The sequence below is a fragment of the Mustela nivalis genome (genome assembly GCF_964662115.1).
Source record: "Mustela nivalis genome assembly, chromosome: X".
In the NCBI taxonomy this organism is placed as follows: Eukaryota; Metazoa; Chordata; class Mammalia; order Carnivora; family Mustelidae; genus Mustela; species Mustela nivalis.
The window spans coordinates 21,862,179-21,872,915 of record NC_139040.1 but is presented as its reverse complement, the minus strand read 5'-3'; positions in this window follow the sequence as shown (position 1 = coordinate 21,872,915).

Genomic DNA, 10,737 nt, shown 5'->3' with positions numbered 1-10,737 from the left:
TATGCATTTTAAACAAAATTTTAAGGTAAATTCAATGATAACTTTATTTTTGCTCAAAAATTTTTTACCTCATTTAAGAAAGACAATGCTGATTTAATTAATAACCATACTTTTATTTTCTCCTTGAATCAATACTTTCTCTCTCTCTCTCAAGAATATGGCAAAAGCTATAATTTCAACTTCTACATCAATGTTATTGATAAAATAAATAGGGAATAATTTGATCCAACCAAAACTTTAAGGAGCTTAACTACATCAAAAACTGATAGTGTACTGTATGGTGACTAATATGGCATAATTTAAAAAGAAATAAAGAAAGAAAAAGGAGCCAAAATGAATACATAAATAAAAATTTGCACAAAAAAGAAACTTAAAAGAGCTTAAAATACTTTTTTGAAGTTCACTAAATTTAAGAGATGTAGTAACTGACATGTTCAGGTTATAATTCTTAAATGTGCCTAATAACACAAGCCAAGATTTTAAGGTTCAGGAAAATAAAAGCAATGTACATGTGAAATGTGCATGATTTTTATCACTGATAAACCTAAGGATTTGTGTTATTGTTGTTTTTCTTTGTGTTGATCTTTTTCATGAAATAAGTTTGGTGTGTAGATCAATACCAAAATATCATTCCTAATAGTCCCCTTTAATTTCCAATTATTACAACTAAAGTACAATTGGTCAATCTCACAATACTGAGTGCCATGAACATCTGGCACTTCATTTGGGTAACCACATAACCTGAAAAAAAATGTTTAAAGTTTCCACTTATAAGCCAAGGTGGATATGAATAATAAAACTAACAACTTGAAGGGGACTGTTAAAAATGTAATACTTAACTCAGCCTTAAGATTCATCCTGAAATATTTATTATCATGTTAAGAAGCATAAAATAAGTGACAATCCTCCAAAAGATGAAAAGTATTCTACTAAAAATAAGGAAAGAAAGAAAAGCAATGCGAGATCTTCAACTCCAATCTTCTTTTTTCTTAGAAGACAACTATTTTTATAAATCTCCATTTGTTCTAGATTAATTTCTGGGAAGTTTACTTACTAATTATTATTGATTATAACCAAGTAAGTTAATTATTAACAACTCATTATAGTAGTTAAATCCAAGTCAAAATATATATCTAATCAGAAGAGAGAGCTAAGATGGTGGCATAGTACAAGGACCATAGGCTTGTTTCATCCCTTGAACACAACTAGATAACAATCAAATCATTCTGAATACCCAAGAAATCAGTCTGAGGAACAGAACAAACTCCACAGATTCTTGGTGCACAAGGGTGACAGGTGGTGTTCACAGAAATGTCTCTCCAGGGACTAAAAAGTCAGCAGGTACCACTTCCCTCCCATCCCAACATAGATTCAGAGCCACCTGCCAAAGGCAGCTCACCCCCAACTCCGGCTTCATAGCCTGTTTGCTCCAAATTCCATACCACTGCTCCCTGGTGCAACTACCCTTCTCAGTCAAACCTTCATCAGTCCCAACATAGTAAGACCCTTCCCCAGAAGACCAGCACAGATCCTGGCCCAGACCACATGCCTAAATCATGGAGTTTTAAAAGTGGCCAGGCTTGGATGGGATAGAGACCAGAGGGTACTGTACTACTCTTGGAGAAAAGGTAAGCAAACAACCCAGAGGCAGACAGGGTTAAAACAGTAATCTGAAAAATACCTGGAATGCACAGCAGGAAGATTGTTCACACTTCTGAGAGTGCTTCTATGAGAGCAGCAAGCACAGACAGCCCTCTCCGGGACTGATTGGCACCATTTCCTTCTTCTACACCTCAGCATAAAAACAAAGCCACCTTCATTTATGAACAGCCCAGAAGAGATCTTGGCTTACACCAAGTCCCACACCCTTGAGCTCTGCCAGTACTGCCCTTTTCAGTCAAGTGTGCCTCAGACCCAGCTTCGTGGGACCTTTTCTCAGAAGAACAGCAGAAACCCCTGCCAATACCATATCTCCCAAACAGATATTTCTTCAAGGCTTCAGTTATAGTAGAAATAGCACCAGGTCTCATTTCATAAGCAGATCAGAGCATCCTTAGTTAAAATTCACCACACTCTGGCCAAGGTCCAAACACTCCTCACTGCAGGCAAGGAGAAACTCTGCAGATGACTGGTCTATAGGATATAGTAGCCAAAGCATAGCAGCAGAGTATATGCAACACACATGAGAGACACTCCCTGAAGTGCCAGGCCCTGGATACTATATGACCTATTTTCCATAAAGGCATTATTCTCAGGAGAAAGAAATATAACAGGTTCTTTTAACACAGAGGAAACAGAAACTTAGACAAAATGCCAAAATGGAGGAATTCATCCCAAATAAAACAAGATATGGTCATAGCCAGAGATCTCAGTAAAACAGATATAAGTAATAGGACCAATTGAGAATTTAAAACAATAATAAGGATACTCACTGGACTTGAGAAAAGAATGGACTATTTCAGGGAGACCCTTACTACAGAGATAAGAGTTTAAAAAAAAGTCATAAATGAAAAATATAATAACTTAGATTCAAAAGAGACTGGATGTAAAGAATGCAGGGATGGAAGAAGCAGAAGAATGAATAAGTGATATAGAAGCTAAAATAATGAAGCTGAACAAAAGAAAGAAGCATCATGAAACATGAGGATAGACTGAGGGAACTAAGTGACTCCATTAAACACAGTAACATTCATATTTAGGAGTCCTAGAAGAAGAAGAGAGAAAAAAAGGGGGGCAGGAAATTTATTTGAAGAAATAAAAGCTGAGAACTTCCCAAATCTGGGGAGGGAAACAAACATCCAGATCCAGGAGTCACAGAGAACTCCTATCAAATTCAACAAAAGAAGCCCAATACCAGGACATATTGTAATTAAATTGGCAAAATGTAATGATAAAAAAAAATCCTAAAAGCAGCAAGACTAAAGAAATCTGAATTTATAGCAGAAGACCAATAAGGCTAGCTTCAGATCTCTCAACAAAAACTTTACAATCCAAAAAGGAGGGTATAATATATTCAATGTGTTGAATGGGAAAAACTTGCAGCCAGAAAAATTCTATCTGGCAAGGCTGTCTTTCAGACTAGATGGATAGATAGTTCCCCAGACAAACAAAACCTAAAGGAATTCATGACCAGTAAATTAGTGCTGCAAGAAATATTAAAAAGGACTCTTTAAGTGTAAAGGAGAGAGGAAAAGTGACAACAAGAAGAAAGGAACAGAGAAGATCTCCAGAAACAAGGACAAAACAAGTCACAAAAGGCAATAAATATGTTATCAGTAATTAGTCTGAATGTAAATGGGCTGAACACTTCAATCAAAAGACATAGGGTAGGAGGAGGAGTCAAGATGGTGGAGAAGTAGCAGGCTGAGACTACTTCAGCTAGCAGGAGATCAGCTAGATAGCTTATCTAAAGATTGCAAACACCTGCAAATCCATTGGCAGATCAAAGAGAAGAACAGCAATTCTGGAAACAGAAAAACAACCACTTTCTGAAAAGTAGGACTGGCGGAGAAGTGAGTCCAAAGGGACAGGAAGATAGACCCCGGGGGGAGGGGCTGGCTCCCAGCAAGCAGCGGAGCAACAGAGCACAAAATCAGGACATTTAAAAGTCTGATCCGCTGAGGGACATCGCTCCAGAGGCTAAACTGGGGCAAAGCACATGTGGGGTCAGCCTGGCCTCAGGTCCTGCAGGGTCACAGAAGGATCGGGGGTGTCTGAGTGTCGCAGAGCTTGCGGGTATTGGAACGGGAAAACTGGTACAGAGACAGAGCCGACAGCAAGCTCACAGCTCGGGGTTACCTTGAACCAGCCACAGGCTCGGTGAGCTTGGAGCGCGACCAAAGATCAGGCAGACAGGAGTAACTGGGTGCTGTTCTCTGAGGGCACACTGAAGAGTGGGGCCCCAGGCTCTCGGCTCCTCTGGGCCAGAGACCAGGAGGCTGCCATTTGTATTCCCGTCCTCCAGAACTCTAAGGAAAGTGCTCAGGAAACAAAAGCTCCTGAAAGCAAACCCAAGCGGATTACTCAGCCTGGTCCCCTGGTAAGGGCGGTGCAATTCTGCCTGGGGCAAAGACACTTGAGAATCATTACACCAGGCCACTCCCCCATAAGATCAACAAGAAATCCAGCCAAGACCAAGTTCACCTACCTAGGAGTGCGGTTTCAATACCAAGGAGAGCAGCAAAATTCCAGAGGAGGAGAAAGCAAAGTACGGAACTCATGACTTTCTCCCTGTGATTTTTTTAGTCTTGTAGTTAATTTAATTTTTTTCTTTTTCATTTTTTTTCTCTTCTGCTAAAATTTTTTTAACTTTTACCCTTTTAATTTTAACGTTTTTAACTACTATATCTAATATATATATTTCTGCCTTTTTTATATATTTCGTTATTCATTTCCTTTTTTCTAATTCTTTTCTTTTCTTTTTGTTCTTTCTTTCTTTTTGAAGCTCTTTTTATCCCCTTTATCCCCCCCCAAGATTTGGGATCTCTTCTGATTTGGTTAAAGCATATTTTCCTGGGGTTGTTGCCACCCTTTTAGTATTTTACTTGCTCCTTCATATACTCTTATCTGGACAAAAGGACAAGGCAGAAAAATTCACCACAAAAAAAAAAAAGAACAAGAGGCAGTACCAAAAGCTAGAGACCTAATCAATACAGACATTGGTAATATGTCAGATCTAGAGTTCAGAATGACAATTCTCAAGGTTCTAGCCGGGCTCGAAAAAGGCATGGAAGATATTAGAGAAACCCTCTCGAGAGATATAAAAGCCCTTTCTGGAGAAATGAACTAAAATATAATCAAGTCGAAATCAAAAAAGCTATTAATGAGGTGCAATAAAAAATGGAGGCTCTCACTGCTAGGATAATTGAGGCAGAAGAAAGAATTAGTGATGTAGAAGACAAAATGACAGAGAATAAAGAAGCTGAGCAAAAGAGGAACAAACAGCTACTGGACCACGAGGGGAGAATTCGAGAGATAAGTGACAAAATAGACGAAATTACATTAGAATATTGGGATTCCAGAAGAAGAAGAAAGAGAGAGGGGAGCAGAAGGTATACTGGAGAGAAATATTGGGGAGAATTTCCCAAATATGGCAAAGGGAACAAGCATCAAAATTCAGGAGGTTCAGAGAATGCCCTTCAAAATCAGTAAGAATATGCACACACCCCGTCACCTAATAGTAAAATTTACAAGTCTTAATGACAAAGAGAAAATCCTGAAAGCAGTCCGGGAAAAGAAGTCTGTAACATACAATGGTAAAAATATTAGATTGGTAGCTGACATATCCACAGAGACCTGGCAGGCCAGAAAGAGCCGGCATGATATTTTCAGAGCACTAAACGAGAAAAACATGCAGCCAAGAACACTGTATCCAGCTAGGCTATCATTGAAAATAGAAGGAGAGATTAAAAGCTTCCAGGACAAACAAAAACTGAAAGAATTTTCAAACACCAAATCAGCTATACAGGAAATATTGAAAGGGGTCCTCTAAGCAAAGAGAAGGCCTACAAGTGATAGATCAGAAAGGAACAGAGACCATACACAGTAACAGTCACCTTACAGGAAATACAATGGCACTAAATTCATATCTCTCAATAGTTACGCTGAATGTTAATGGGCTAAATGCCCCAATCAAAAGACACAGGGTATCAGAATGGATTAAAAAAAAAAGAAAAACAAAACCCATCTATATGTTGCATCCAAGAAACTCATTTTAAGCCCGAAGACACCTCCAGATTTAAAGTGAGGGGATAGAAAAGAATTTACCATGTTAATGGACATCAGAAGAAAGCAGGAGTGTAGAGGGCACATACCTCAATATCATCAAAGCCATCTATGAAAAACCCACTGCAAATATCATTCTCAATGGAGAAAAACTGAAAGCTTTTCCGCTAAGGTCAGGAACATGGCAGGGATGTCCATTATTACCACTGCTATTCAACATAGTACTAGAAGTCCTAGCCTCAGCAATCAGACAACAAAAGGAAATTAAAGGCATTCAAATCGGCAAAGAAGAAATCAAATTATCACTCTTCGCAGATGATATGATACTATATGTGGAAAACCCAAAACACTCAGCTCCAAAACTGCTAGAACTTGTACAGGAATTCAGTAAAGTGTCAGGATATAAAATCAATGCACAGAAATCAGTTGCATTTCTCTACACCAACAGCAAGACAGAAGAAAGAGAAATTAAGGAGTCAATCCCATTTACAATTGCACCCAAAACCATAAGACACCTAGGAATAAACCTAACCAAAGAGGCACAGAATCTATACTCAGAAAACTATAAAGTACTCTTGAAAGAAATTGAGGAAGACACAAAGAAATGGAAAAATGTTCCATGCCCATGGTTTGGAAGAATAAATATTGTGAAAATGTCTATGCTATCTAAAGCAATCTACACATTAAATGCAATTCCTATCAAAGTACCATCCTTTTTTTTTTTTCAAAGAAATGGAACAAATAATTCTAAAATTTATATGGAACCAGAAAAGACCTCGAATAGCCAAGGGGATATTGAAAAAGAAAGCCAACGTTGGTGGCATCACAATTCTGGACTTCAAGCTCTATTACAAAGCTGTCATCATCAAGACAGCATGGTACTGGCACAAAAACAGACACATAGATCAATGGAACAGTATAGAGAGCCCAGAAATAGACCCTCAACTCTACAGTCAACTAATCTTCGACAAAGCAGGAAAGAATGTCCAATGGAAAAAAGACAGCCTCTTCAATAAATGGTGTTGGGAAAATTGGACAGCCACATGCAGAAAAATGAAATTGGACCATTTCCTTACACCACACATGAAAATAGACTCAAAATGGATGAAGGACCTCAATGTGCGAAAGGAATCCATCAAAATCCTTGAGGAGAACACAGGCAGCAACCTCTTCGACCTCAGCCGCAGCAACATCTTCCTAGGAACATCGCCAAAGGCAAGGGAAGCAAGGGCAAAAATGAACTATTGGGATTTCATCAAGATCAAAAGCTTTTTCACAGCAAAGGAAACAGTTAATAAAATCAAAAGAAAACTGTCAGAATGGGAGAAGATATTTGCAAACGACATATCAGATAAAGGACTAGTTTCCAGAATCTATAAAGAACTTAGCAAACTCAACACCCAAAGAACAAATAATTCAATCAAGAAATGGGCAGAGGACATGAAATTGGAAGGGGAGGTGAACCATGAGAGACTATGGACTCTGAAAAACAATCTGAGGGTTTTGAAGGGGCGGGGGTGGGAAGTTGGGGGATCCAGGTGGTGGGTATTGGAGAGGGCACAGATTGCATGGAGCACTGGGTGTGATGCAAAAATAATGAATACTGTTAAACTGAAAAAATAAATAAACAAACAAATAAATAAATAAAAATTTTAAAAAAGAAATCTTTTGCATTTTTATACACTATTGGGGGGAGGAGTCAAGATGGCGGAGAAGTAGCAGGCTGAGACTAATTCAGCTAGCAGGAGATGAGCTAGATAGCTTATCTAAAGATTGCAAACACCTGCAAATCCATCGGCAGATTGAAGAGAAGAACAGCAATTCTAGAAAACAGAAAAACAAGCACTTTCTGAAAGGTAGGACAGGCGGAGAAGTGAGTCCAAAGCGACAGGAAGATAGACCCCGGGGGGCGGGGCCGGCTCCTGGCAAGCGGCAGAGCAATGGAGCACAAAATCAGGACTTTTAAAAGTCTGTTCCACTGAGGGACATCGCTCCAGAGGCTAAACCGGTGCGAAGCCCACGCATGGGTAGCATGGGCTCAGGTCCCGCAGGGTCACAGAAGGATCCGGGGTGTCTGAGTGTCACAGGGCTTGCGGGAATTAGTACCCGAAAGCCAGCTTCAGAGACAGAGCGGACAGTAAGATCACAGCTCGGGGTTACCTTGAACCCGTGGCAGGCTTGGTGAGCTCATAGCGCGGCCGGAGGTCAGATAGACGGGAGTTACTGGGCGCTGTTCTCTGAGGGCACACTGAGGAGTCGGGCCCCGGGCTATCGGCTCCTCTGGGCCGGAGACCAGGAGGCAGCCATTTGTATTCCCGTCCTCCGGAACTCTACGGAAAGCGCTCAGAGAACAAAAGCTCCTGAAAGCAAACCGGAGCTGATTACTCACCCCGGCCCCTGGTAAGGGCGGTGCAATTCCGCCTGGGGCAGAGACACTTGAGAATCACTACACCAGGGCCCACCCCCAGAAGATCAACAAGAAATCCACCCAAGACCAAGTACACCTACCAAGGAGTGCAGTTTGAATACCAAGGAGAGCAGCAGAATTCCAGAGGAGGAGAAAGCAAAGCCGGAATTCATGGCTTTCTCCCTGTGATTTTTTTAGTCTTGCAGTTAATTTAATTTTTTTTATTTTTCTTTTTTTTTCCTCTTCTGCTGCTAAAGTTTTTTTTTAACTTTTACCCTTTTCTTTTTTTACCATTTTTTTACCTAGTTTATCTAATATATACCTTTTTCTTTTGTATACTTTTCTTTATTCATTTTTTTTAATTCTTTGCTTTTTTTCTTTTCTTCTTTTTTCTTTCTTTCTTTTTGAACCTCTTTTTATCCCCTTTCTCCCCCCACCCCACGATTTGGGAACTCTTCTGATTTGGTTAAAGCATATTTTCCTGGGGTCATTGCCACCCTTTTAATATTTTATTTGCTCCTTCATATACTCTTATATGGACAAAATGTCAAGGCTGAAAAATTCACCACAAAAAAAAGAACAAGAGGCAGGACAAAAAGCAATGGACCTAATCAATACAGACATTGGTAATATGTCAGATCTAGAGTTCAGAATGACAATTCTCAAGGTTCTAGCCGGGCTCAAAAAAGGCATGGAAGATGTTAGAGAAACCCTCTCGAGAGATATAAAAGCCCTTTCTAGAGAAATGAACTAAAATATAACCAAGTCAAAATCAAAAGAGCTATTAATGAGGTGCAATAAAAAATGGAGGCTCTCACTGCTAGGATAAATGAGGCAGAAGAAAGAATTAGTGATGTAGAAGACAAAATGACAGAGAATAAAGAAGCTGAGCAAAAGAGGGACAAACAGCTACTGGACCACGAGGGGAGAATTCAAGAGATAAGTGACAAAATAGACGAAATTACATTAGAATATTGGGATTCCAGAAGAAGAAGAAAGAGAGAGGGGAGCAGAAGGTATACTGGAGAGAAATATTGGGGAGAATTTTCCCAATATGGCAAAGGGAACAAGCATCAAAATTCAGGAGGTTCAGAGAATGCCCTTCAAAATCAATAAGAATAGGCCCACAGCCCGTCACGTTATAGTAAAATTTACAAGTCTCAGTGACAAAGAGAAAATCCTGAAAGCAGCCCGGGAAAAGATGTCTGTAACATAAAATGGTAAAAATATAAGATGGTAGCTGATTTATCCACAGAGACCTGGCAGGCCAGGAGAGCTGGCATGATATTTTCAGAGCACTAAACGAGAAAAACATGCAGCCAAGAATACTATATCCAGCTAGGCTATCATTGAAAATAGAAGGAGAGATTAAAAGCTTCCAGGACAAACAAAAACTGAAAGAATTTGCAAACACCAAACCAGCTCTACAGGAAATCTTGAAAGGGGTCCTCTAAGCAAAGAGAGAGCCTACAAGTGGTAGATCAGAATGGAACAGAGACCATATACAGTAACAGTCACCTTACAGGCAATGCAATGGCACTAAATTCATATCTCTCAATAGTTACCCTGAATGTTAATGGGCTAAATGCCCCTGTCAAAAGACACAGGGGATCAGAATGGATAAATAAAAAAACCCATCTATATGTTGCCTCCAAGAAACTCATTTTAAGCCCGAAGACACCTCCAGATTTAGAGTGAGGGGGTGGAAAAGAATTTACCATGCTAATGGACATCAGAAGAAAGCAGGAGTGGCAATCCTTATATCAGATCAATTAGATTTTAAGCCAAAGACTATAATAAGAGATGAGGAAGGACACTATATCATACTCAAAGGGTCTGTACAACAAGAAGATTTAACAATTTTAAATATCTATGCCCCCAACGTGGGTGCAGCCAACTATATAAACCAATTAATAACAAAATCAAAGAAACACATCAACAATAATACAATAATAGTAGGGGACTTTAACACTCCCCTCACTGAAATGGACAGATCATCCAAACAAAAGATCAGCAAGGAAATAAAGGCCTTAAACGACACACTGGACCAGGTGGACATTACAGATATATTCAGAACATATCATCCCAATGCAACAGAATACACATTCTTCTCTAGTGCACATGGAACAATCTCCAGAATAGATCACATCCTCGGACCTAAATCGGGACTCAACCGGTATCAAAAGATTGGGATCATTCCCTGCATATTTTCAGACCACAATGCTCTAAAGCTAGAACTCAACCACAGAAGGAAGTTTGAAAAGAACCCAAATACATGGAGACTAAACAGCATCCTTCCAAAGAATGAATGGGTCAAACAGGAAATTAAAGAAGAATTGAAAAAAATCATGGAAACAAATGATAATGAAAATATAACTGTTCAAAATCTGTGGGACACAACAAAGGCATTCCTGAGAGGAAAATATATAGTGATACAAGCCTTTCTCAAGAAACAAGAAAGGTCTCAGGTACACAACCTAACCCTACACCTAAAGGAGCTGGAGAAAGAAAAAGAAAGAAACCCTAAGCCCAGCAGGAGAAGAGAAATCATAAAGATCAGAGCAGAAATCAATGAAATAGAAACCAAAAAAACAATAGAACAAATC